The sequence below is a fragment of the Thalassophryne amazonica genome, chromosome 11 (genome assembly GCF_902500255.1).
Source record: "Thalassophryne amazonica chromosome 11, fThaAma1.1, whole genome shotgun sequence".
NCBI lineage: Eukaryota > Metazoa > Chordata > Actinopteri > Batrachoidiformes > Batrachoididae > Thalassophryne > Thalassophryne amazonica.
The window spans coordinates 114,250,764-114,278,255 of record NC_047113.1 but is presented as its reverse complement, the minus strand read 5'-3'; positions in this window follow the sequence as shown (position 1 = coordinate 114,278,255).

Below are 27,492 nucleotides of genomic sequence, written 5' to 3'. Positions count from 1 at the left end.
TTTTCTCTTTTTTTCAGCACGCGGTGGAGGGAGACCGTCTATTTTCCACAGAGAGGCAAGGCTCGAAGATATTCTGAGCTGGGATTAACCTCATCACGCAACTTTCTTGAAAATGTGTAGTCTGTTTTTATTTTTTTATTTTTTCTCTTATTCCGATGGAACGGGAGAATTCATTTGAAGCGGTATATTAACTGAATTTCTTGAGGTAGATTCTTCCTGCTACAGATTTTAAAAGATGGAAGGAGAGAATTCACATCGGGAAAATAACTTCGGACGTGTATTGGATTTAAACGCTTCAATAATCGACTCAGCGGGGAGCGCTCCTGGAGCAGATGGCCCATTACCCGAGGCGTTAAATTCGCCGCCTCAAAATAACATTGAGTCCGGAGAGAGACTTTTAAGCCGTGTTCGTTTAACACCGTTAAATGAGGCTCTTAACAATTTAGCGGCTGAACGAGAATCGGAAGAAATTAACCCCTACATCATTTCTGCGATTAACGCTATAAATTCGACGGTCCAGTCTGATACTGAAGAGCCCCCTGACCCCCCGCACACCTCACCTCCAGACGAGTCCGGTCCCGCGGCGTTGAACCAGGTACGTCTGACTCCGTTAAATAACGCCGTAAACCTCCTCGCGTGTGAAGTTAATCCTCACGTCCAATCCGCGGTGGATGAATTAAATCAAACGCCTAACGACGCTCGCGCTTTTTCACCTTTAAGAAGTCCCTCCCCGCGCAATGCGCGCGGAGAAGAGATTTTAAACAGAGCTCGTTTAACCCCGATAAACGCGGCGATCTCTGTTTTGATGGAAGACGGGGATGATGCACGACCGGGGTCCAGCCGGCACTCTCCCATGACGGGTGGTGGGGCTGCTAACGTCATCAGGAGACCTGCTTTTAACAATATCAAAATCAGGCTGCCTCTCAATTTCCAGCGCGCCGACGAAATTCCCGACTACGCGGAATTTTACCGTAACGTCGTTGGGGCTCTTCATAACTCGGTCGAAAAGGCTTTAACACACGCCAGGGCCGGGGACTTTATCCAAATGGAGATTCGTGGGGACTCAGTCTACAACGAGGCCGCTTTGATCAGCTCATATAACGACGCTGGCGATGTGACGGGCTTCCAAAATCTGTTAGAACGATTGATACAATCAAATTCCAACGTTTTAGCCGACGAGTCTCTGGAATTAGTGGTTCAAGTCATCCGCAACCAGAACGGCGCGGGGAAGCGCAGAATAGATGACCTCCTCCATCACAAGGTTCTGAGGAAAAAATCCAAATGCCTTAATATCGTGTATAATCCTGACAACAGTTTATGTTTCGCGATAAACCTCGTTCAGTTATTGAATCCTCATCTGAGTACGCACGAGGCGGAGCAGCGCGGGCTGGCGTTACAAAATAGCGTCGGATTAACGGAAGCTACGCCGGTATCTTTAGAGCAGGTGGGAAAATTTGAAAACGCTCTGGGTTGTAAAATTGTGGTGTTTTTCAGAGCCGAAGGGGAGAGAAAGCTGACAAAATTCCAGACAGGAATACCGGCGCAGCAGAAAACTCTTTTCGTTTTTCTGTTTAATAATCATTTTTACGGAATCATCGATTTAAAGAGATTTTTGGGAGTGAAATATGTATGTAAGTTTTGCTTTGAGGGGTACAATAACCACGCCTCCCATAATTGTCCGTCATATTGTAAAATTTGTGAATCCACGCAGTGTTATGAGAAAAATAACCCTGTATTCTGCAGCGAATGTAACAAGGAGTGTCGCTCTCCCACCTGTTACAGCCTGCATAAACAGCCGAAGTATCGTCCTTCCGCCGGTAAGTTCGTTAATGTGTGTGATAACAGAAAAAAATGCCCTCGATGTAAACGTGAGTATTACATAGCGTTTTCTAAAAACAGCGCTCCGCACGTGTGTAAGCAGAAGAGGTGTCATATATGCGGCGAGGCTCTCCAGGAGCCGAGCGAGGGTCACCTCTGCTATATGACGCCGGTCAAAGCTGAAGAGACGCATTCAGAGAAATATGTTTTTTATGATTTTGAAACGTATGTCGATAATAACGGGGAACACGTACCGTTTTACGTCAGCGCTGTAACAAAGACGGGTGATTTTTGGAGCGCATGGGGGACAGACTGCGTAGCCCGCTTCTTTAAACATTTTAGAACGAGAAAATTCAAAGAATACGTGTTCATCGCTCACAACTCAAAAGGTTTTGACGGCTATTTGCTTCTAAAGTATTTAGTCCAGCAGGGCGTAACCCCCGCTGTGATTATGACCGGGAGTAAACTATTACTCATGACAGACGCCGCCTTTAAACAGAAATATATAGATTCGTTATCTTTCCTTACAATGCGCTTATCTCAGATGCCTAAAGCCCTGGGGATCCGGCTGAAAGACGAAATCATCCGCAAAGGTTACTTTCCGCACCTGTTCAGTTCAGAAAAAAATCTGAACTATGTCGGTCCGTACCCTGACTCAGCGGCTTACGGGGTCGCAAATATGTCAGAGGGAGAAAGAGAGGAATTTAACGCGTGGTACGTGCGGAAAAAAAACGCAATTTTCGATTTTAAAGCCGAGGCCGTTATGTATTGTGATAACGACACAAAAATCTTGGCTGCAGCCTGCTCCAAATTTATGTCTGAATTCATCGCTGAAACACTTGTGGATCCTTTTACCTGCGTTACAATCGCCTCGGCGTGTATGAAAGTCTTCCAAACTAACTTTCTTGCTCCAAAAACGCTGGCGATCCCCTCCGCCGACAATTATAGAACGAGGCATAAAAAATATTCGGACGTGGCCGTGCAATGGTTAGAATGGGTTGCTGAGACGCAAAACATTATCATCGATCATGCTCTAAACAGGGGCGAGAAAAAAATAGGAGGTTATTATGTTGATGGGTATGCTCAGATTGACGGCCGGATAAAAGTGTGGGAGTTTCTCGGATGTTTTTACCACGGGTGTGCAAGGTGTTTTACACAGCATGAAATAAACCCTCTCACAAACACCTCATTTGGAGAGCTCCACGCAGCGTGTCAGAAAAAAATAGCCTTTCTGCGGGCTATGCCGGGCGTCACCCTCAGCGTAATTTGGGAGCATCAATGGCTTGAAATGAGGCTGAGGGATGAGAGCGTTCGGTGTTTCCTCGCCCGCAGGGGGTTACCGCCGCCCCTCGAACCTCGCGACGCTTTATACGGCGGTCGGACTTGCGCGGCCCGTCTGAGGTACACGGCTGAGCAAGATGAGACGGTCTATTACGTCGACGTGACCTCGCTGTATCCTTACGTTAACGTAAATTTCACATATCCCACGGGGCATCCGGAAATTATCGAGAGAAATTTCAGAGACCCCAGGACTTATTTCGGGCTCATCAAAGCCATCGTGTACCCGCCCCAGGGGCTAAAATTCCCCGTCCTCCCACACAGAACTCCTCACGGTAAACTGGTGTTTACTCTGTGTCGCACCTGCGCTGATGAAAATAATCAAGCTGCAGCGTGCACACACAGTCAGCAGCAGAGAGCTCTGTCTGGGACTTGGACGACCCCGGAATTCCACAAAGCTCTGGATACAGGCTATGCTGTAGCTAAGATTTTTGAAGTCTGGCATTTTGAGGAAAAAAGTGATAAAATCTTTGAGGGGTACATAAACACCTTCTTAAAACACAAGCAGGAAGCCTCTGGTTTCCCTCCCGAATTTGATAAAGACTCCGAGAGCAGAGAAAAATACATCACGGACTACTGGCTGAATCAGAAGATTCGTTTAGACCCAGAAAAAATCAGTCACAATCCGGCAAAACGACAGATGGCTAAGATCTGCCTCAACTCCTTCTGGGGGAAATTCGCCCAGAGGGCAAATCTGACGCAGACCGCGCTCGTTAAAAATGCTGACGATCTGTTCAGGTATCTGTTTTCTGAAGAGTACGAGGTCACATATCTAACATTCCTCAGCAGTCAGGCGGCTATGGTTCAATGGAGGTACGGCCCGCGGCACGTCAGCCGACCGGGTAAAACCGTCAATATTTTCATCGCGGCATTTACAACGGCGTACGCGCGTTTGACCTTGTACGGTTTTATGGAGGCTGTGGCAAATCCTGACAGGATTCTGTATTATGATACCGATAGCCTGATGTACGTTTGTAGGCGGGGTGAAACCCCGCTGCCTACCGGTAATTATCTGGGGCAGCTCACCGACGAGTTGAACGGCGACGTCATCACAGAGTTTGCAGCGGCGGGACCTAAAAGTTACGCATATAAAACCGCACGAGGTAAAACGGTCATGCGTGTGAAGGGGATCACTCAAACCCACGAAAGCTGTCAGAAAATAAACTTTGACAGCGTCAAAGATCTGGTCGAGGGTTATATAAAAGATCCCGCCCTCGCTGCATCTATCATAACGCCGCAGCAGGGAATTAAACGTCATAAAAGCAGTTTCAGTTTGACAAACGTGTCATTTCAAAAATCCTTCAGGGTGGTGTATGACAAGCGGCGTCTTTTAAAGGACGGGGAAACCGAACCGTTCGGATTTTGAAACATGTCTCACTCTGGAAATACGGTGGAGATTGACCCCAGACTTCAGCTCCCATTCTCCTGTCTCATCGTTGGACCGAGTGGTTCGGGAAAGACTGTGTTTGTGAAAACATTGCTGGAAAATTGTAGCCACGCTATGAGATATGTGCCTGACAACATTGTATGGCTGTATACGTCTGAACAACCTCTGTATTCTGAACTGAAGAATAAAAATATTAAATTTGTAAGAGGACTCCCTGACTCATTTCTGGACGACAGCCTTTTCCCTGAAGGTCAGAGCCATCTGGTTATTTTGGACGATCTCATCTTTCAAGCAACGGATCATCCTGAAGTTGTAAGAATTTTCACCCAGTACAGACATCACCGGAATATGAGCGTCATCATGATCACACAGAACGTGTTTCATAAAGGGAAATACAGTCGAACCATCAGTTTGAATTGTAATTATATGGTGCTGTTTAAAAATCCCAGAGACAAGTTACAGATGAACATTCTGGCTCAGCAAATGTTTCCCGGCAGAAAACAATTTTTTTTGGAGGCACTTGATGATGCTACGAGCGTACCTTACGGGTATTTATTACTGGATTGCACGCAGGAGTGTCCAGATCAGTTCAGACTGAGATCGGGATTACTCCCGCACGAGTGGCCCACAGTTTATTTACAGAAAGATAAACGGATATGAGCTCTCTTTTAAAAAGGAACGCCCCCGCTCTTAAAGCGCTAATCAGAGCCGGGGCGAGGGAGCGTCACCACAGCCTGAAGACCTGCAGGGCGGAGCTTCTGAAAACTTTATCCGAGATCGCTTTGAATATATTAAAGGGGAATATCGCCTTGAGCGACTCTCAATTCCGGGCCTTGAAAAAACGAAAAAGAGTTTTACGTCTTCTGGCCGACAGAAAAAAGCGGGGGCGCTGTCAGAAGCGTGCGGCTTTCTCCTGCCTCTGCTCGCCGCGGCCCTGCCCGTTATAACGAGTCTAATAGTACCCAGAGGATAATGGCGTTCAAAGCGGCGCAAAAGATGTTTTTACTCACTCCACAGCAGATGCTTCAACTCAGTCATTCCGTTCCGCCGAGCGGAAATAACATCAGACAAACGGCGGAAAATGATTTAGACTCGCGAATGCGAGGTATACTGGAAGAACGTACTCACTCTCCTTATGAAAAAATTAAAAAGTATGAGGCTCTGCTGCAGCGCTATTTAACCCTGATCAAGCAGGGGGAACTCGAATCACGCGTTTCACCCCCGCAAGAGACTCGCGTCGCTAAGCAACCTGAGGAGGAGGGGGTGGAGGAGGAGGAGGAGGAGGATGAGACTGTCACAGAGGTCCTGAAGAATATCCCCTCCAGAGAGCGTAGAAACGCTGAATATATTATGAGGAAATTATCGAAGGGTGATACGCGCTGGAGTCCGTCGGGGGAATTTATTTACAAGGGGAAAGTCGTGAGGGGGTCTCACGCCATAGATCTTATGAAACATCTCGGATCCTCGTTCAAGAAATCGAGCCCTCCTACAGGCTGGGTGAAGTTCCTCAATATTTTACAGGAGCGGAACATCCCGGTGGCGTGCGTATCAAACCCGCAAGCCCGCGAGCAGCTTCAGAAGCTTAAAAAAGGCCGGAGCAGCTCGCCGGATGAATCTCTTCTTTTAACCGATTCGCCGGCCAGGAAGAAACTTAAGAAAAAAAAAGACTTCCAACGCTGGGAAGGTTTCTCACCATAAAAGGAGGGTATCGAATTAAAAACTGACTGGATATTATGATCAAGATTCTTTAAAATACATCGCAGTCAGTCACGTTTTTGTATATTGTTACTAATAAAACACAGACTGAAACTCATCTCCGGCCTTCATCACTTTTATTCGGTATACGGTTTAAAAAACAACTTTCAACACTTCTCTACTTAATAACAACGATGCAAAAACATTAAAGGTATGATCGGGGGTGCATTTTCTACACATTCGGAACATTTTTCACAAAAAACACATAAAAAAAAATCAAAGGTCAAAGGTCAAAGCTTCTTTCTACGTTTAAAAACGGGGGTTTACATCATGCAAACGCGATAAAACTTTAAAGGTATGATCGGAAGGCCGCTCTCACACATCCACCCCGTTTTCAGGCGAAAAAAAACATAAAAAAAATTTAGGATCAAAGATTAACACTTCTTTCTGTACTTAATAACAATGTTTTAAAGCGTGCAAACGCGATAAAACTTTAAAGGTATGTTCGGAAGGCCGCTCTCACACATCCACCCCGTTTTCAGGCGAAAAAAAACACATAAAAAAAATCAAAGGTCAAAGGTCAAAGCTTCTTTCTACGTTTAAAAACGGGGGTTTACATTATGCAAACGCATTAAAACTTTAAAGGTATGTTCAGAAGGCCGCTCTCACACATCCACCCCGTTTTCAGGCGAAAAAAAAACACATACAAAAAATCAAAGGTCAAAGGTCAAAGCTTCTTTCTACGTTTAAAAACGGAGGCTTACATTATGCAAACGCGTTAAAACTTTAAAGGTATGATCGGAAGGCCGCTCTCACACATCCACCCTGTTTTCAGGCGAAAAAAAACACATACAAAAAATCAAAGGTCAAAGGTCAAAGCTTCTTTCTACGTTTAAAAACGGAGGTTTACATTATGCAAACGCGTTAAAACTTTAAAGGTATGATCGGAAGGCCGCTCTCACACATCCACCCCGTTTTCAGGCAAAAAAAAACACATAAAAAAAAATCAAAGGTCAAAGGTCAAAGCTTCTTTCTACGTTTAAAAACGGGGGTTTACATTAGCAAACGCGTTAAAACTTTAAAGGTATGATCGGAAGGCCGCTCTCACACATCCACCCCGTTTTCAGGCGAAAAAAACACATACAAAAATCAAAGGTCAAAGGTCAAGGCTTCTTTCTACGTTTAAAAAACGGGGTGGATGTGTGAGAGCGGCCTTCCGATCATCCCCTCATTACCCCATCCCCGTAGAGACGGTGCCTGCTCCCAGACTACCAATAACCAGCAAAAATCTATTTAAGCATAAAAATTCAAAAAGAAAAAATAATATAGCACCTTCAACTGCACCACAGACTAAAACAGTTAAATGTGGTCTATTAAACATTAGGTCTCTCTCTTCTAAGTCCCTGTTGGTAAATGATATAATAATTGATCAACATATTGATTTATTCTGCCTAACAGAAACCTGGTTACAGCAGGATGAATATGTTAGTTTAAATGAGTCAACACCCCCGAGTCACACTAACTGTCAGAATGCTCGTAGCACGGGCCGGGGCGGAGGATTAGCAGCAATCTTCCATTCCAGCTTATTAATTAATCCAAAACCCAGACAGAGCTTTAATTCATTTGAAAGCTTGTCTCTTAGTCTTGTCCATCCAAATTGGAAGTCCCAAAAACCAGTTTTATTTGTTATTATCTATCGTCCACCTGGTCATTACTGTGAGTTTCTCTGTGAATTTTCAGACCTTTTGTCTGACTTAGTGCTTAGCTCAGATAAGATAATTATAGTGGGCGATTTTAACATCCACACAGATGCTGAGAATGACAGCCTCAACACTGCATTTAATCTATTATTAGACTCTATTGGCTTTGCTCAAAAAGTAAATGAGTCCACCCACCACTTTAATCATATCTTAGATCTTGTTCTGACTTATGGTATGGAAATAGAAGACTTAACAGTATTCCCTGAAAACTCCCTTCTGTCTGATCATTTCTTAATAACATTTACATTTACTCTGATGGACTACCCAGCAGTGGGGAATAAGTTTCATTACACTAGAAGTCTTTCAGAAAGCGCTGTAACTAGGTTTAAGGATATGATTCCTTCTTTATGTTCTCTAATGCCATATACCAACACAGTGCAGAGTAGCTACCTAAACTCTGTAAGGGAGATAGAGTATCTCGTCAATAGTTTTACATCCTCATTGAAGACAACTTTGGATGCTGTAGCTCCTCTGAAAAAGAGAGCTTTAAATCAGAAGTGTCTGACTCCATGGTATAACTCACAAACTCGTAGCTTAAAGCAGATAACCCGTAAGTTGGAGAGGAAATGGCGTCTCACTAATTTAGAAGATCTTCACTTAGCCTGGAAAAAGAGTCTGTTGCTCTATAAAAAAGCCCTCCGTAAAGCTAGGACATCTTTCTACTCATCACTAATTGAAGAAAATAAGAACAACCCCAGGTTTCTTTTCAGCACTGTAGCCAGGCTGACAAAGAGTCAGAGCTCTATTGAGCTGAGTATTCCATTAACTTTAACTAGTAATGACTTCATGACTTTCTTTGCTAACAAAATTTTAACTATTAGAGAAAAAATTACTCATAACCATCCCAAAGACGTATCGTTATCTTTGGCTGCTTTCAGTGATGCCGGTATTTGGTTAGACTCTTTCTCTCCGATTGTTCTGTCTGAGTTATTCTCATTAGTTACTTCATCCAAACCATCAACATGTTTATTAGACCCCATTCCTACCAGGCTGCTCAAGGAAGCCCTACCATTATTTAATGCTTCGATCTTAAATATGATCAATCTATCTTTGTTAGTTGGCTATGTACCACAGGCTTTTAAGGTGGCAGTAATTAAACCATTACTTAAAAAGCCATCACTTGACCCAGCTATCTTAGCTAATTATAGGCCAATCTCCAACCTTCCTTTTCTCTCAAAAATTCTTGAAAGGGTAGTTGTAAAACAGCTAACTGATCATCTGCAGAGGAATGGTCTATTTGAAGAGTTTCAGTCAGGTTTTAGAATTCATCATAGTACAGAAACAGCATTAGTGAAGGTTACAAATGATCTTCTTATGGCCTCGGACAGTGGACTCATCTCTGTGCTTGTTCTGTTAGACCTCAGTGCTGCTTTTGATACTGTTGACCATAAAATTTTATTACAGAGATTAGAGCATGCCATAGGTATTAAAGGCACTGCGCTGCGGTGGTTTGAATCATATTTGTCTAATAGATTACAATTTGTTCATGTAAATGGGGAATCTTCTTCACAGACTAAAGTTAATTATGGAGTTCCACAAGGTTCTGTGCTAGGACCAATTTTATTTACTTTATACATGCTTCCCTTAGGCAGTATTATTAGACGGTATTGCTTAAATTTTCATTGTTACGCAGATGATACCCAGCTTTATCTATCCATGAAGCCAGAGGACACACACCAATTAGCTAAACTGCAGGATTGTCTTACAGACATAAAGACATGGATGACCTCTAATTTCCTGCTTTTAAACTCAGATAAAACTGAAGTTATTGTACTTGGCCCCACAAATCTTAGAAACATGGTGTCTAACCAGATCCTTACTCTAGATGGCATTACCCTGACCTCTAGTAATACTGTGAGAAATCTTGGAGTCATTTTTGATCAGGATATGTCATTCAAAGCGCATATTAAACAAATATGTAGGACTGCTTTTTTGCATTTACGCAATATCTCTAAAATCAGAAAGGTCTTGTCTCAGAGTGATGCTGAAAAACTAATTCATGCATTTATTTCCTCTAGGCTGGACTATTGTAATTCATTATTATCAGGTTGTCCTAAAAGTTCCCTAAAAAGCCTTCAGTTAATTCAAAATGCTGCAGCTAGAGTACTGACGGGGACTAGAAGGAGAGAGCATATCTCACCCATATTGGCCTCTCTTCATTGGCTTCCTGTTAATTCTAGAATAGAATTTAAAATTCTTCTTCTTACTTATAAGGTTTTGAATAATCAGGTCCCATCTTATCTTAGGGACCTCGTAGTACCATATCACCCCAATAGAGCGCTTCGCTCTCAGACTGCAGGCTTACTTGTAGTTCCTAGGGTTTGTAAGAGTAGAATGGGAGGCAGAGCCTTCAGCTTTCAGGCTCCTCTCCTGTGGAACCAGCTCCCAATTCAGATCAGGGAGACAGACACCCTCTCTACTTTTAAGATTAGGCTTAAAACTTTCCTTTTTGCTAAAGCTTATAGTTAGGGCTGGATCAGGTGACCCTGAACCATCCCTTAGTTATGCTGCTATAGACGTAGACTGCTGGGGGGTTCCCATGATGCACTGTTTCTTTCTCTTTTTGCTCTGTATGCACCACTCTGCATTTAATCATTAGTGATCGATCTCTGCTCCCCTCCACAGCATGTCTTTTTCTTGGTTCTCTCCCTCAGCCCCAACCAGTCCCAGCAGAAGACTGCCCCTCCCTGAGCCTGGTTCTGCTGGAGGTTTCTTCCTGTTAAAAGGGAGTTTTTCTTTCCCACTGTAGCCAAGTGCTTGCTCACAGGGGGTCGTTTTGACCGTTGGGGTTTTACATAATTATTGTATGGCCTTGCCTTACAATATAAAGCGCCTTGGGGCAACTGTTTGTTGTGATTTGGCGCTATATAAATAAAACTGATTGATTGATTGATTGATCCTAAATTTTTTTTATGTTTTTTTTCGCCTGAAAACGGGGTGGATGTGTGAGAGCGGCCTTCCGATCATACCTTTAAAGTTTTATTGCGTTTGCATGATGTAAACCCCCGTTTTTAAACGTAGAAAGAAGCTTTTGACCTTATACCTATACCGAATAAAAGTGATGAAGGCCGGAGATGAGTTTCAGTCTGTGTTTTATTAGTAACAATATACAAAAACGTGACTGACTGCGATGTATTTTAAAGAATCTTGATCATAATATCCAGTCAGTTTTTAATTCGATACCCTCCTTTTATGGTGAGAAACCTTCCCAGCGTTGGAAGTCTTTTTTTTTTCTTAAGTTTCTTCCTGGCCGGCGAATCGGTTAAAAGAAGGGATTCATCCGGCGAGCTGCTCCGGCCTTTTTTAAGCTTCTGAAGCTGCTCGCGGGCTTGCGGGTTTGATACGCACGCCACCGGGATGTTCCGCTCCTGTAAAATATTGAGGAACTTCACCCAGCCTGTAGGAGGGCTCGATTTCTTGAACGAGGATCCGAGATGTTTCATAAGATCTATGGCGTGAGACCCCCTCACGACTTTCCCCTTGTAAATAAATTCCCCCGACGGACTCCAGCGCGTATCACCCTTCGATAATTTCCTCATAATATATTCAGCGTTTCTACGCTCTCTGGAGGGGATATTCTTCAGGACCTCTGTGACAGTCTCATCCTCCTCCTCCTCCTCCTCCACCCCCTCCTCCTCAGGTTGCTTAGCGACGCGAGTCTCTTGCGGGGGTGAAACGCATGATTCGAGTTCCCCCTGCTTGATCAGGGTTAAATAGCGCTGCAGCAGAGCCTCATACTTTTTAATTTTTTCATAAGGAGAGAGTACGTTCTTCCAGTATACCTCGCATTCGCGAGTCTAAATCATTTTCCGCCGTTTGTCTGATGTTATTTCCGCTCGGCGGAACGGAATGACTGAGTTGAAGCATCTGCTGTGGAGTGAGTAAAAACATCTTTTGCGCCGCTTTGAACGCCATTATCCTCTGGGTACTATTAGACTCGTTATAACGGGCAGGGCCGCGGCGAGCAGAGGCAGGAGAAAGCCGCCCGTCTGAATCAGCGCTCCCCGCTTCTTTTTATAACTGGTTTTTCTGTCGGCCAGAAGACGTAAAACTCTTTTTCGTTTTTTCAAGGCCCGGAATTGAGAGTCGCTCAAGGCGATATTCCCCTTTAATATATTCAAAGCGATCGCGGATAAAGTTTTCAGAAGCTCCGCCCTGCAGGTCTTCAGGCTGTGGTGACGCTCCCTCGCCCTGGCTCTGATTAGCGCTTTAAGAGCGGGGGCGTTCCTTTTTAAAAGAGAGCTCATATCCGTTTATCTTTCTGTAAATAAACTGTGGGCCACTCGTGCGGGAGTAATCCCGATCTCAGTCTGAACTGATCTGGACACTCCTGCGTGCAATCCAGTAATAAATACCCGTAAGGTACGCTCGTAGCATCATCAAGTGCCTCCAAAAAAAATTGTTTTCTGCCGGGAAACATTTGCTGAGCCAGAATGTTCATCTGTAACTTGTCTCTGGGATTTTTAAACAGCACCATATAATTACAATTCAAACTGATGGTTCGACTGTATTTCCCTTTATGAAACACGTTCTGTGTGATCATGATGACGCTCATATTCCGGTGATGTCTGTACTGGGTGAAAATTCTTACAACTTCAGGATGATCCGTTGCTTGAAAGATGAGATCGTCCAAAATAACCAGATGGCTCTGACCTTCAGGGAAAAGGCTGTCGTCCAGAAATGAGTCAGGGAGTCCTCTTACAAATTTAATATTTTTATTCTTCAGTTCAGAATACAGAGGTTGTTCAGACGTATACAGCCATACAATGTTGTCAGGCACATATCTCATAGCGTGGCTACAATTTTCCAGCAATGTTTTCCACAAACAGTCTTTCCCGAACCACTCGGTCCAACGATGAGACAGGAGAATGGGAGCTGAAGTCTGGGGTCAATCTCTACCGTATTTCCAGAGTGAGACATGTTTCAAAATCCGAACGGTTCGGTTTCCCCGTCCTTTAAAAGACGCCGCTTGTCATACACCACCCTGAAGGATTTTTGAAATGACACGTTTGTCAAACTGAAACTGCTTTTATGACGTTTAATTCCCTGCTGCGGCGTTATGATAGATGCAGCGAGGGCGGGATCTTTTATATAACCCTCGACCAGATCTTTGACGCTGTCAAAGTTTATTTTCTGACAGCTTTCGTGGGTTTGAGTGATCCCCTTCACACGCATGACCGTTTTACCTCGTGCGGTTTTATATGCGTAACTTTTAGGTCCCGCCGCTGCAAACTCTGTGATGACGTCGCCGTTCAACTCGTCGGTGAGCTGCCCCAGATAATTACCGGTAGGCAGCGGGGTTTCACCCCGCCTACAAACGTAAATCAGGCTATCGGTATCATAATACAGAATCCTGTCAGGATTTGCCACAGCCTCCATAAAACCGTACAAGGTCAAACGCGCGTACGCCGTTGTAAATGCCGCAATGAAAATATTGACGGTTTTACCCGGTCGGCTGACGTGCCGCGGGCCGTACCTCCATTGAACCATAGCCGCCTGACTGCTGAGGAATGTTAGATATGTGACCTCGTACTCTTCAGAAAACAGATACCTGAACAGATCGTCAGCATTTTTAACGAGCGCGGTCTGCGTCAGATTTGCCCTCTGGGCGAATTTCCCCCAGAAGGAGTTGAGGCAGATCTTAGCCATCTGTCGTTTTGCCGGATTGTGACTGATTTTTTCTGGGTCTCAACGAATCTTCTGATTCAGCCAGTAGTCCGTGATGTATTTTTCTCTGCTCTCGGAGTCTTTATCAAATTCGGGAGGGAAACCAGAGGCTTCCTGCTTGTGTTTTAAGAAGGTGTTTATGTACCCCTCAAAGATTTTATCACTTTTTTCCTCAAAATGCCAGACTTCAAAAATCTTAGCTACAGCATAGCCTGTATCCAGAGCTTTGTGGAATTCCGGGGTCGTCCAAGTCCCAGACAGAGCTCTCTGCTGCTGACTGTGTGCACGCTGCAGCTTGATTATTTTCATCAGTGCAGGTGCGACACAGAGTAAACACCAGTTTACCGTGAGGAGTTCTGTGTGGGAGGACGGGGAATTTTAGCCCCTGGGGCGGGTACACGATGGCTTTGATGAGCCCGAAATAAGTCCTGGGGTCTCTGAAATTTCTCTCGATAATTTCCGGATGCCCCGTGGGATATGTGAAATTTACGTTAACGTAAGGATACAGCGAGGTCACGTCGACGTAATAGACCGTCTCATCTTGCTCAGCCGTGTACCTCAGACGGGCCGCGCAAGTCCGACCGCCGTATAAAGCGTCGCGAGGTTCGAGGGGCGGCGGTAACCCCCTGCGGGCGAGGAAACACCGAACGCTCTCATCCCTCAGCCTCATTTCAAGCCATTGATGCTCCCAAATTACGTTGAGGGTGACGCCCGGCATAGCCCGCAGAAAGGCTATTTTTTTCTGACACGCTGTGTGGAGCTCTCCAAATGAGGTGTTTGTGAGAGGGTTTATTTCATGCTGTGTAAAACACCTTGCACACCCGTGGTAAAAACATCCGAGAAACTCCCACACTTTTATCCGGCCGTCAATCTGAGCATACCCATCAACATAATAACCTCCTATTTTTTTCTCGCCCCTGTTTAGAGCATGATCGATGATAATGTTTTGCGTCTCAGCAACCCATTCTAACCATTGCACGGCCACGTCCGAATATTTTTTATGCCTCGTTCTATAATTGTCGGCGGAGGGGATCGCCAGCGTTTTGGAGCAAGAAAGTTAGTTTGGAAGACTTTCATACACGCCGAGGCGATTGTAACGCAGGTAAAAGGATCCACAAGTGTTTCAGCGATGAATTCAGACAAATTTGGAGCAGGCTGCAGCCAAGATTTTTGTGTCGTTATCACAATACATAACGGCCTCGGCTTTAAAATCGAAAATTGCGTTTTTTTTCCGCACGTACCACGCGTTAAATTCCTCTCTTTCTCCCTCTGACATATTTGCGACCCCGTAAGCCGCTGAGTCAGGGTACGGACCGACATAGTTCAGATTTTTTTCTGAACTGAACAGGTGCGGAAAGTAACCTTTGCGGATGATTTCGTCTTTCAGCCGGATCCCCAGGGCTTTAGGCATCTGAGATAAGCGCATTGTAAGGAAAGATAACAAATCTATATATTTCTGTTTAAAGGCGGCGTCTGTCATGAGTAATAGTTTACTCCCGGTCATAATCACAGCGGGGGTTACGCCCTGCTGGACTAAATACTTTAGAAGCAAATAGCCGTCAAAACCTTTTGAGTTGTGAGCGATGAACACGTATTCTTTGAATTTTCTCGTTCTAAAATGTTTAAAGAAGCGGGCTACGCAGTCTGTCCCCCATGCGCTCCAAAAATCACCCGTCTTTGTTACAGCGCTGACGTAAAACGGTACGTGTTCCCCGTTATTATCGACATACGTTTCAAAATCATAAAAAACATATTTCTCTGAATGCGTCTCTTCAGCTTTGACCGGCGTCATATAGCAGAGGTGACCCTCGCTCGGCTCCTGGAGAGCCTCGCCGCATATATGACACCTCTTCTGCTTACACACGTGCGGAGCGCTGTTTTTAGAAAACGCTATGTAATACTCACGTTTACATCGAGGGCATTTTTTTCTGTTATCACACACATTAACGAACTTACCGGCGGAAGGACGATACTTCGGCTGTTTATGCAGGCTGTAACAGGTGGGAGAGCGACACTCCTTGTTACATTCGCTGCAGAATACAGGGTTATTTTTCTCATAACACTGCGTGGATTCACAAATTTTACAATATGACGGACAATTATGGGAGGCGTGGTTATTGTACCCCTCAAAGCAAAACTTACATACATATTTCACTCCCAAAAATCTCTTTAAATCGATGATTCCGTAAAAATGATTATTAAACAGAAAAACGAAAAGAGTTTTCTGCTGCGCCGGTATTCCTGTCTGGAATTTTGTCAGCTTTCTCTCCCCTTCGGCTCTGAAAAACACCACAATTTTACAACCCAGAGCATTTTCAAATTTTCCCACCTGCTCTAAAGATACCGGCGTAGCTTCCGTTAATCCGACGCTATTTTGTAACGCCAGCCCGCGCTGCTCCGCCTCGTGCGTACTCAGATGAGGATTCAATAACTGAACGAGGTTTATCGCGAAACATAAACTGTTGTCAGGATTATACACGATATTAAGGCATTTGGATTTTTTCCTCAGAACCTCGTGATGGAGGAGGTCATCTATTCTGCGCTTCCCCGCGCCGTTCTGGTTGCGGATGACTTGAACCACTAATTCCAGAGACTCGTCGGCTAAAACGTTGGAATTTGATTGTATCAATCGTTCTAACAGATTTTGGAAGCCCGTCACATCGCCAGCGTCGTTATATGAGCTGATCAAAGCGGCCTCGTTGTAGACTGAGTCCCCACGAATCTCCATTTGGATAAAGTCCCCGGCCCTGGCGTGTGTTAAAGCCTTTTCGACCGAGTTATGAAGAGCCCCAACGACGTTACGGTAAAATTCCGCGTAGTCGGGAATTTCGTCGGCGCGCTGGAAATTGAGAGGCAGCCTGATTTTGATATTGTTAAAAGCAGGTCTCCTGATGACGTTAGCAGCCCCACCACCCGTCATGGGAGAGTGCCGGCTGGACCCCGGTCGTGCATCATCCCCGTCTTCCATCAAAACAGAGATCGCCGCGTTTATCGGGGTTAAACGAGCTCTGTTTAAAATCTCTTCTCCGCGCGCATTGCGCGGGGAGGGACTTCTTAAAGGTGAAAAAGCGCGAGCGTCGTTAGGCGTTTGATTTAATTCATCCACCGCGGATTGGACGTGAGGATTAACTTCACACGCGAGGAGGTTTACGGCGTTATTTAACGGAGTCAGACGTACCTGGTTCAACGCCGCGGGACCGGACTCGTCTGGAGGTGAGGTGTGCGGGGGGTCAGGGGGCTCTTCAGTATCAGACTGGACCGTCGAATTTATAGCGTTAATCGCAGAAATGATGTAGGGGTTAATTTCTTCCGATTCTCGTTCAGCCGCTAAATTGTTAAGAGCCTCATTTAACGGTGTTAAACGAACACGGCTTAAAAGTCTCTCTCCGGACTCGATGTTATTTTGAGGCGGCGAATTTAACGCCTCGGGTAATGGGCCATCTGCTCCAGGAGCGCTCCCCGCTGAGTCGATTATTGAAGCGTTTAAATCCAATACACGTCCGAAGTTATTTTCCCGATGTGAATTCTCTCCTTCCATCTTTTAAAATCTGTAGCAGGAAGAATCTACCTCAAGAAATTCAGTTAATATACCGCTTCAAATGAATTCTCCCGTTCCATCGGAATAAGAGAAAAAATAAAAAAATAAAAACAGACTACACATTTTCAAGAAAGTTGCGTGATGAGGTTAATCCCAGCTCAGAATATCTTCGAGCCTTGCCTCTCTGTGGAAAATAGACGGTCTCCCTCCACCGCGTGCTGAAAAAAGAGAAAATCGTTAGTTATTAAATATTTAAAATAAATAAATACATAAACTCCGACTCCTTACCGTGTACATCCGCGGATCGTTTTACGGGTCTCTCCCGCTGACCCGCTTCTCCATGGGCTGTGACAGAAAAAATCGGGTTATTCCAGAGTTTTAATCGTGATTTAATCTCGATCGCTGTACTTACATCTGCGTGGTGAAGTCGGGGCTTCCAGCCTTCGAACTTCTTCAGGGGGCTCTGACTTGATTTCTAGAATTAACATAAATAAATGAATACAAAGCATCACCCTCGCAAGCGGATATTCTGTACTATTTCAAATATATTACCGAGGACGGGTCCGAACGCGCTCTGGACCGTCTGCGTGGTTTTGTCTAAAAAAAAAAAAAAAAAAAAAAAAGACAGTTTCAGACGGCGTGCATCATTTAAAAACACTCATTTCTATCAAAACAGATTACTTAAATCACTTACCCTGAAAGCTGATGCGGTTTTCGCACTCTGCTCGAAGACAAGAAAACTTAATTAAACAACATGGTTTTCCAGGATTTTTTCCGCAAATTTATTCTATTTTATACCCATAGCTGGGGGTCCAGGCATCTTCACTCTTCACCGGTCGTAGTGGAAATGCTCGCTGACTCGTTCCCAGGGACGTAAGTGATAAGGAGCATTGTTTATTGTTCGGGCTCGGGGCAGCATCTCCGCTCAGCGGGTGTCCCGCGCCCCATGATCGATCGGCTAATATCTTAAAAGAAAACATCATCTGGCGTGAGTGATAAGGAGCATTGTTTATTGTTCTTCGGGTTCATCACCTCGGGGCAGCATCTCCGCTCAGCGGGTGTCCCGCCACACGCACACACACACACACACGCACACACACACGCACACACACACGCACACAACGTCTGCAACAGGTTTTACAGCCGTGGGGTCATGTTTCCGCGAGCGGCTCTATGCGTGGGTATTTGACCGTCTTGCTGCAAAGACTTACAGCCGAGAGAGACGGGTATTTGTTCCCCTTCTTTAATTTACGAATTAAAAAACAGAAAAGGAAACGTAATAATTTAGGAATTAAAGATATTAAAGGGGCATTAAATAATAGACAGTGATTTATGTTTAATTATTTCAGAATTAGTTAATTCTTTAATACATTAAAAAGATCTAGGTATTTTTAATCATTCTTTAATTCATGAAATAAAATGACATTAAAATATTAGACCCTGGGTGGGAGGGGAGGTATGGCTTGGAGGCGGTGCTTGGCTGGGGTTAGGGGAGGAGCTTGGGGGTGGGGCTAGGGGAGGAGCCAGGGGCGGAACTAGGGGAGGAGCCGGGGGGCGGGGCATACTGACGTCATCGATTATGATTGGCTGTGATGTCATAAGGGGCGGGGCTTGGAGGCGGGACTAGGGGAGGGGCTTAGGGGCGGGACATAGTGACATCATCGATTCTGATTGGCTATGACGTCATAGAGGGGGCGGGGCTTAGTGACGTGGCCGATTTTGATTGGCAGCTGTCACTTTTTTGACGAAAGGTGGGTCAGTTTTCTCTCTCCTCCAAACTGTGACTATCCAGGGTTGGGACCAGGAAGCAGAGTTGTAGTCTTACACCTCTCTGCAGCTTCTCTCCCCCTGCCATCCCCCTAATACCCCATCCCCATAGAGACGGTGCCTGCTCCCAGACCACCAACAACCAGTAAAAATCTATTTAAGCATAAAAAAAATTCAAAAAGAAAAAATAATATAGCACCTTCAACTCCACCACAGACAAACAGTTAAATGTGGTCTATTAAACATTAGGTCTCTCTCTTCTAAGTCCCAGTTAGTAAATGATATAATAACTGATCAACATATTGATTTATTCTGCCTTACAGAAACCTGGTTACAGCAGGATGAATATGTTAGTTTAAATGAGTCAACACCCCCGAGTCACACTAACTGCCAGAATGCTCGTAGCACGGGCCGAGGCGGAGGAATAGCAGCAATCTTCCATTCCAGCTTATTAATTAATCAAAAACCCAGACAGAGCTTTAATTCATTTGAAAGCTTGACTCTTAGTCTTGTCCATCCAAATTGGAAGTCCCAAAAACCAGTTTTATTTGTTATTATCTATCGTCCACCTGGTCGTTACTGTGAGTTTCTCTGTGAATTTTCAGACCTTTTGTCTGACTTAGTGCTTGGCTCAGATAAGATAATTATAGTGGGCGATTTTAACATCCACACAGATGCTGAGAATGACAGTCTCAACACTGCATTTAATCTATTATTAGACTCAATTGGCTTTGCTCAAAATGTAAATGAGTCCACCCACCACTTTAATCATATCTTAGATCTTGTTCTGACTTATGGTATGGAAATTGAAGACTTAACAGTATTCCCTGAAAACCCCCTTCTGTCTGATCATTTCTTAATAACATTTACATTTACTCTGATGGACTACCCAGCAGTGGGGAATAAGTTTCATTACACTAGAAGTCTTTCAGAAAGCACTGTAACTAGGTTTAAGGATATGATTCCTTCTTTATGTTCTCTAATGCCATATACCAACACAGTGCAGAGTAGCTACCTAAACTCTGTGACTGAGATAGATTATCTCGTCAATAGTTTTATATCCTCTTTGAGGACAACTTTGGATGCTGTAGCTCCTCTGAAAAAGAGAGCCTTAAATCAGAAGTGCCTGACTCCGTGGTATAACTCACAAACTCGCAACTTAAAGCAGATAACCCGTACGTTGGAGAGGAAATGGCGTCTCACTAATTTAGAAGATCTTCACTTAGCCTGGAAAAAGAGTCTGTTGCTCTATAAAAAAGCCCTCCGTAAAGCAAGGACATATTACTACTCATCACTAATTGAAGAAAATAATAACCCCAGGTTTCTTTTCAGCACTGTAACCAGGCTGACAAAGAGTCAGAGCTCTATTGAACTGAGTATTCCTTTAACTAGTAATGACTTCATGACTTTCTTTGCTAATAAAATTTTAACTATTACAGAAAAAATTACTCATAACCATCCCAAAGACGTATCGTTATCTTTGGCTGCTTTCAGTGATGCCGGTATTTGGTTAGACTCCTTCTCTCCGATTGTTCTGTTATTTTCATTAGTTACTTCCTCCAAACCATCAACATGTCTATTAGACCCCATTCCTACCAGGCTGCTCAAGGAAGCCCTACCATTAATTAATGCTTCGATCTTAAATATGATCAATCTATCTTTATTAGTTGGCTATGTACCACAGGCTTTTAAGGTGGCAGTAATTAAACCATTACTTAAAAAGCCATCACTTGACCCAGCTATCTTAGCTAATTATAGGCCAATCTCCAACCTTCCTTTTCTCTCAAAAAGTTCTTGAAAGGGTAGTTGTAAAACAGCTAACTGATCATCTGCAGAGGAATGGTCTATTTGAAGAGTTTCAGTCAGGTTTAGAATTCATCATAGTACAGAAACAGCATTAGTGAAGGTTACAAATGATCTTATGGCCTCAGACAGTGGACTCATTCCTGTGCTTATTCTGTTAGACCTCAGTGCTGCTTTTGATACTGTTGACCATAAAATTTTATTACAGAGATTAGAGCATGCCATAGGTATTAAAGGCACTCCGCTGTGGTGGTTTGAATCATATTTGTCTAATAGATTACAATTTGTTCATGTAAATGGGGAATCGTCTTCACAGACTAAGGTTAATTATGGAATTCCACAAGGTTCTGTGCTAGGACCAATTTTATTCACTTTATACATGTTTCCCTTAGGCAGTATTATTAGACGGTATTGCTTAAATTTTCATTGTTACGCAGATGATACCCAGCTTTATCTATCCATGAAGCCAGAGGACACACACCAATTAGTTAAACTCCAGGATTGTCTTACAGACATAAAGACATGGATGTCCTCTAATTTCCTGCTTTTAAACTCAGATAAAACTGAAGTTATTGTACTTGGCCCCACAAATCTTAGAAACATGGTGTCTAACCAGATCCTTACTCTGGATGGCATTACCCTGACCTCTAGTAATACTGTGAGAAATCTTGGAGTCATTTTTGATCAGGATATGTCATTAAATGTGCATATTAAACAAATATGTAGGACTGCTTTTTTGCATTTGCGCAATATCTCTAAAATTAGAAAGGTCTTGTCTCAGAGTGATGCTGAAAAACTAATTCATGCATTTATTTCCTCTAGGCTGGACTATTGTAATTCATTATTATCAGGTTGTCCTAAAAGTTCCCTGAAAAGCCTTCAGTTAATTCAAAATGCTGCAGCTAGAGTGCTGACAGGGACTAGAAGGAGAGAGCATATCTCACCCATATTGGCCTCTCTTCATTGGCTTCCTGTTAATTCTAGAATAGAATTTAAAATTCTTCTTCTTACTTATAAGGTTTTGAATAATCAGGTCCCATCTTATCTTAGGGACCTCATAGTACCATATCACCCCAATACAGCGCTTCGCTCTCAGACTGCAGGCTTACTTGTAGTTCCTGGGGTTTGTAAGAGTAGAATGGGAGGCAGAGCCTTCAGCTTTCAGGCTCCTCTCCTGTGGAACCAGCTCCCAATTCAGATCAGGGAGACGGACACCCTCTCTACTTTTAAGATTATGCTTAAAACTTTCCTTTTTGCTAAAGCTTATAGTTAGGGCTGGATCAGGTGACCCTGAACCATCCCTTAGTTATGCTGCTATAGACTTAGACTGCTGGGGGGTTCCCATGATGCACTGAGTGTTTCTTTCTCTTTTTGCTCTGTATGCACCACTCTGCATTTAATCATTAGTGATTGAGCGGTCCTTCCACCTCTGCGGGACCCAGCTTGAGGACCAACTGTCCCGTTCACGCGCGCACATGTAAACAATTAAAAAAAAGGAAACTCCGCTGCTTGCTGCAGCTCCCTCTTCCCCCCAAAAAAACTCTGTCATAATTGTGTTTAGAAACCAGTCACCATTATACAGCTGTGTTAAGTAAAATAATCTCCATGGACCCTCGCGTGTGCACATAAAATAAAAAGAAAAAGAAACTCCCCTTGCTGTGGTGCTGCTGCTCGCTCTAAAAACTCTCTCATAATTGTGAAATAAAGCACAAAAGAGACATAAGTCCTGCTCACAGGCTGCTACCAGAGACAGGACATGTTCACATCTTCAGTCAAACTCCAGACATCTCCACGTCACTACATATCCAGTCTCTGATTGGTCATCGCGGCGCAAAGAGACGAAAAGTTCAGATTTTCAACTTGGGGAGGAGGGGCGACACGACGTGATGCGCCGCAATATCGCACTACAAACGCGCTAAACGCTCAAAATCCTTCACTCGCGTCACGTCACTCGCGTCCATCGTGTCGTGCTGCACGGTTTTGGTGCCAAAACATGTCCTTACATAGGGATTACATGGCAACCTGTGGCTGCAGGTCGCTCACAGTCACGCCTGGTGTGAACGCGGCATAATATTGACTTTTGCTAAACTTTTGATTTGTCTGAATGGATCTCTTTTTGAGAGATCCCGAAAAATTTCCAGGATCCCCAACAGGTTGCTGGACATCATCACTGGCCTGAACATGAGTGCTTTTTGGATGCATGGTACTGTTGTGGAGAACCATGCACAGTCATGCCAAGTAACCACAAGCAAGCCACACCCCAGAAACAACCATCAAGTGACAGATTTGTGAAAGCAAATAACTGTCTTCATGTGACACCATGTTTATTTCATATTGTGTTCATCAGTACGGGAATGCACTGTGAAATGTCTTTGCTTAATCCAGAGACTGTTCATGCAGTTTGTGCAGAACGACTGATGTTTCGGTCTGACCCAGAGTCTGTTCTGATCGGTGCCTAACGGCAGTCTTGAGACAAAACTTTTTTTTTGTGGCTAGGATAGGCTCCACCCCCCGCGACCCTCAATTGGAGTAAGCAGGTGTAGAAAATGGATGGATGTAATTTGTCTCTCCACAGCCTGTTTCCAGATGAAGTCATTTTCAGATAGTTACCAGTATCACTTTGGGGAGATGAGCTCATGAGAACTTGAGCATGAACACCGTCCTGACATGTGTACATAAGGGTGCACTCTAAGTGCTGATTCACACACACACACACACACACACACACACACACACACACACACACACACACACACACACACACACACACACACACACACACACACACACACACACACACACACACACTCTCAGACACTTGCTGTATGCTGTTTGTTGGTGTGTCAAAAGTGCTTTGTAGAATAAATCTGTTAATTTTGAAAAGCAGTCAACCTCCTGACTCTTCCACGACAGCCAGAGTAGTCCAGTCAAAATAAGGTTTGACCCGGACAAAATTGCAATAGAATTTATTTCACTTTCATGTATTTCTTTTAGTGCCTCATATCAACATACTAAAAGTTCATGAAAATCCGAGTGGTGGAAAGGCGCCTAATTTGCATATTTCAAAATGGCTACTAAGTACATCTATTTGGTCCCCTAACTTTACATCTAGGCCACAGAGACATGATCTTGGTGTCTATACCCATATTTTCAGGTATGGGGAATCCAATGTGATGATTAAAATTCCTTCCAAATGGCAGCCATCTTGGACTTTCAATATGGCTGCCACTTTTACTATTATTATATACCAGTTTTCCCTATGATCAAACTTCATAGTGGACCACATAATGACATGATCATACACTCATGCCAATAAGTTAAGCATATTTTCGTGGGGTAAAATAATGCCCCTGTTTGAGGGTTTGAGGCATGTTCTACTTCAAATATTGACCAAATTCACAACTACACATGATTACTTCTGTTGATAAACTTGTCTGAAAGTACATGATATTTACTATCCTACTAGCACAACATAGCCACATTGGTTTTTTAGAATTTTTTATCACAAAATTATCAGTTAACTTTCAAAGAAAAATATATATAATAAAATACACTGCAATATTATTAGTTGAAAGTAGCATGTAACATGTATTGAGAATAATACATACATGTCATTTTAAAACACATGTTGATTGATACATTTTCTAGATACACTTTAATGCATCACATAGATCTATCAATTGCAATAATCTAGCATAAGTAACTACATGTTCTTATACTGGTATTGGTTTGCAAAAAATAATAATAACATAAAATGATCTGTTATACATGTATTAGTGCCCCTGGTTTCACCAGTTCTAGTCATCAATAGCAAGATCTGAGTTTGTCCATTACTGCAGCTCACTCCCTTACACATGCCACAAGCCAGAGTGCACTCTATGCCATACGTTCGGCAGCTACACATAGTGCCAGTGCAGTCCCCATTGCACTTGCACCTAACCACATCCAGCAGTTCTTCAGGAGCAGGGGCCATGTCAGTCATTTTAGGCATAAACTGTCCATCAACCTTTTGCCATCCCCAATTCTGAGCTTGAATGCTGGTGTTTCCTTTCCATTCCTGAACCTGATGATATACCCTAAAGCTGTGATACTTCAAAGCAGAGGCAGTTGGTGGAAGACTTTGTGGGTGCACAAACACAGTCATTTTCTGATAGAATCTTCTTGTCGACGACATTATGATCCACATTATCTGCTACAAATAGGACAAACTGACCCTCTAACCTGGGTATTTGTGTACCTTGTGTGGACAGCAGCATTTGCCTGGTATTGCTGTACCTCTGAATAGGAGGATGAGAACCCCAGAGAGTACAAAGTCTCAATCAGAAATCTGGAAGCAAAATGATGTTGCAGTTGCACAGCCAGACCAACTTGTAAAGCAGGTCAAGAGAACCCTGGGCCTTGTAGCCTGCATCATAGCTTGACAATGCCAGCTATCTTCATATCAACATCATTTCCGACAAGTTCTTTCAGAAAAAGAAGAAGTGACTCTGGTAGGTACTGGAGGTTTTTCTGTTGAGATGCAATATCAGAGAACAATGAGTATGATTCACAAGAGCACTCCTTGCTTTTAATATCTTCTTTTATCAGCTGAGCTGCTGTTTTGACCAGATTTGTTTCTTTTCTTCTTCATTACTGTTCTCATTGTTGTTTTTGAAGTAAGCATTTAGGATAGCTGATGCTGTGGAACGAAATGTAACTACATTTGCCAAGCCATTTACCTCAGTAATAATTATTTTTCCTTGAAATGTTCAAGAAGCTTGCGTTTCATGTGTTTGCATCATATGCTTTCTCATTTCCTGTTTGATCTAAGAATTCTTGCATTTGACCACAAGGTCCGGCACTGTGGTCTATTCATTATCATTGGCTTCAGTGTATCTTGCTACATGTTCAAATGCCTCAGTCTTGCCTGCAGAACTTGGTCTCCCTGCATGCTTTCTTCTCTTTGGTTGGGTGTCATCTTGAAAACTAGTGGTATACTCTTTCCAGTTCTAAAGTTTATATTACATTGATTATAATATACTGCATCAGCAGCATGGAGGTCACTCACAAACTCAACTCTACCTAAATCCTTGCAGCCCATTCATCATTTCTCGTGATGCATGCTTCCTTGAGGGATTTGTCATACTCTTTGGTTCTTACTGGAATTACATCAAATCCTTTTTTCTTTCTGTCATACTTTGCTGGATTTCCACACAATAGGCAGTGTTCCTTATATATAAACTGCTGTTCCATAGAGCGATGAGGTCGTTCTTCTGTCTTTGCTTCAGTAGAGCTTTTGCTTTGTCGTAAGAAGCAATTCCATCTGGATTAATATAGTCTTGTCTACATATTTATGCACTTGCAGACCTGGCTGAACAGATATGGTCTCTCCATGAGCATTTGCAGCTTTTTCAATGCCTATGCACCCTTTTGGATAGTGTTACTATTTCTGCTCCTGGAGCTTTAGGGTGGTCTACACAAAAGATACATGAACTCATTTTTGCTTGTATCTGAAAGTTAGGAAAGCAATCACCAATAATATAACCCAGTCACCAAGAGCAGACACATTAGAAAGCACAAAGAAAGCTAAACAGTAGACAAGCTGTTTACTAAAAGCAGCACTATAGACAAACTAATCTAGTTTCTAATATATGTGCATACCATAATATTTACATGCATAATTAAAATGGGAAGCAGAATGAAGCAGTATATTTGAGTAAACATGCTACTTACATAATCATGCAGAATTTTCTAGTGCAGATCTCCAGACCTCTGTATGTTTAGGAAGACCTTTGGATGGACCTTTTTCTGAAATTTAAAAGGAATGAAGAATTACTTTTGGTAACACAGCTCAAAGCATTAGACAGGTCTATTAGCAGAACTTAGTAAGTCCATGAAAAGAAAATATTTTGGTTTTGGTCAGGGCATCTCAAGATAAGTGATGATGTGATGAGGGTAGGTGTGGGGTCATGGGTGGCCTGACATATTATTAGACCTCATTAGTATTATTTAGACATGATAATATATTTTTATTTATCCATACTCCGTGTGTTAACCTTGTGAGAAGAGGGAAAAACTTTTCATGGCCTAAGAAGTGTTAGTTATACCAATACATTAGGAATTTTACTATTTGTGCAACACAGCACTACTGTTTGAACAACAACAAATCTAATAAATTTTAGCATCTGCATTTGGTCCCATAACTTTACCTTGAATACAGCTAATCAGTTTCTCTACATACCTAAAAACTCAGACTTTAACATCAGATTATGTCTCTATCTGGCTTAAAATGAGGTTAAATGAAAAAAAAAAAGGCTATTCTGGCAGCCATTTCAAAAATCCAAGATGGCTGCCATCAAGAATGCATTTTGGTCATCACCCTATACCTCAAAATATGGGTATAGACACCAATATCATGTTCTATGTGGCCTAAAAGTAAAGTTAGAGGACCAATAGGGGTTCTTGCGGCCATTTTGAAATATGCAAATTAGGCACCTTTCCACCACTCGGATTTTCATGCACTTTTAGTATGTCAACAAGGACATATTCCTAGGTATGTTACAACAGAAATAATTTCTATTGCAATTTTGACTGGGTCCAGCCCCAAAATGGCTTAGATTGACTGGACAAGAGACCGCTTGGTCCAAAGTTTGAAATTTTGCCTCGACAGATGCCAGCTGCTTGTCATGTTCCCCAACACTTAGTTCAATGTATTTATATTGTACCAGATCACAGCAAAG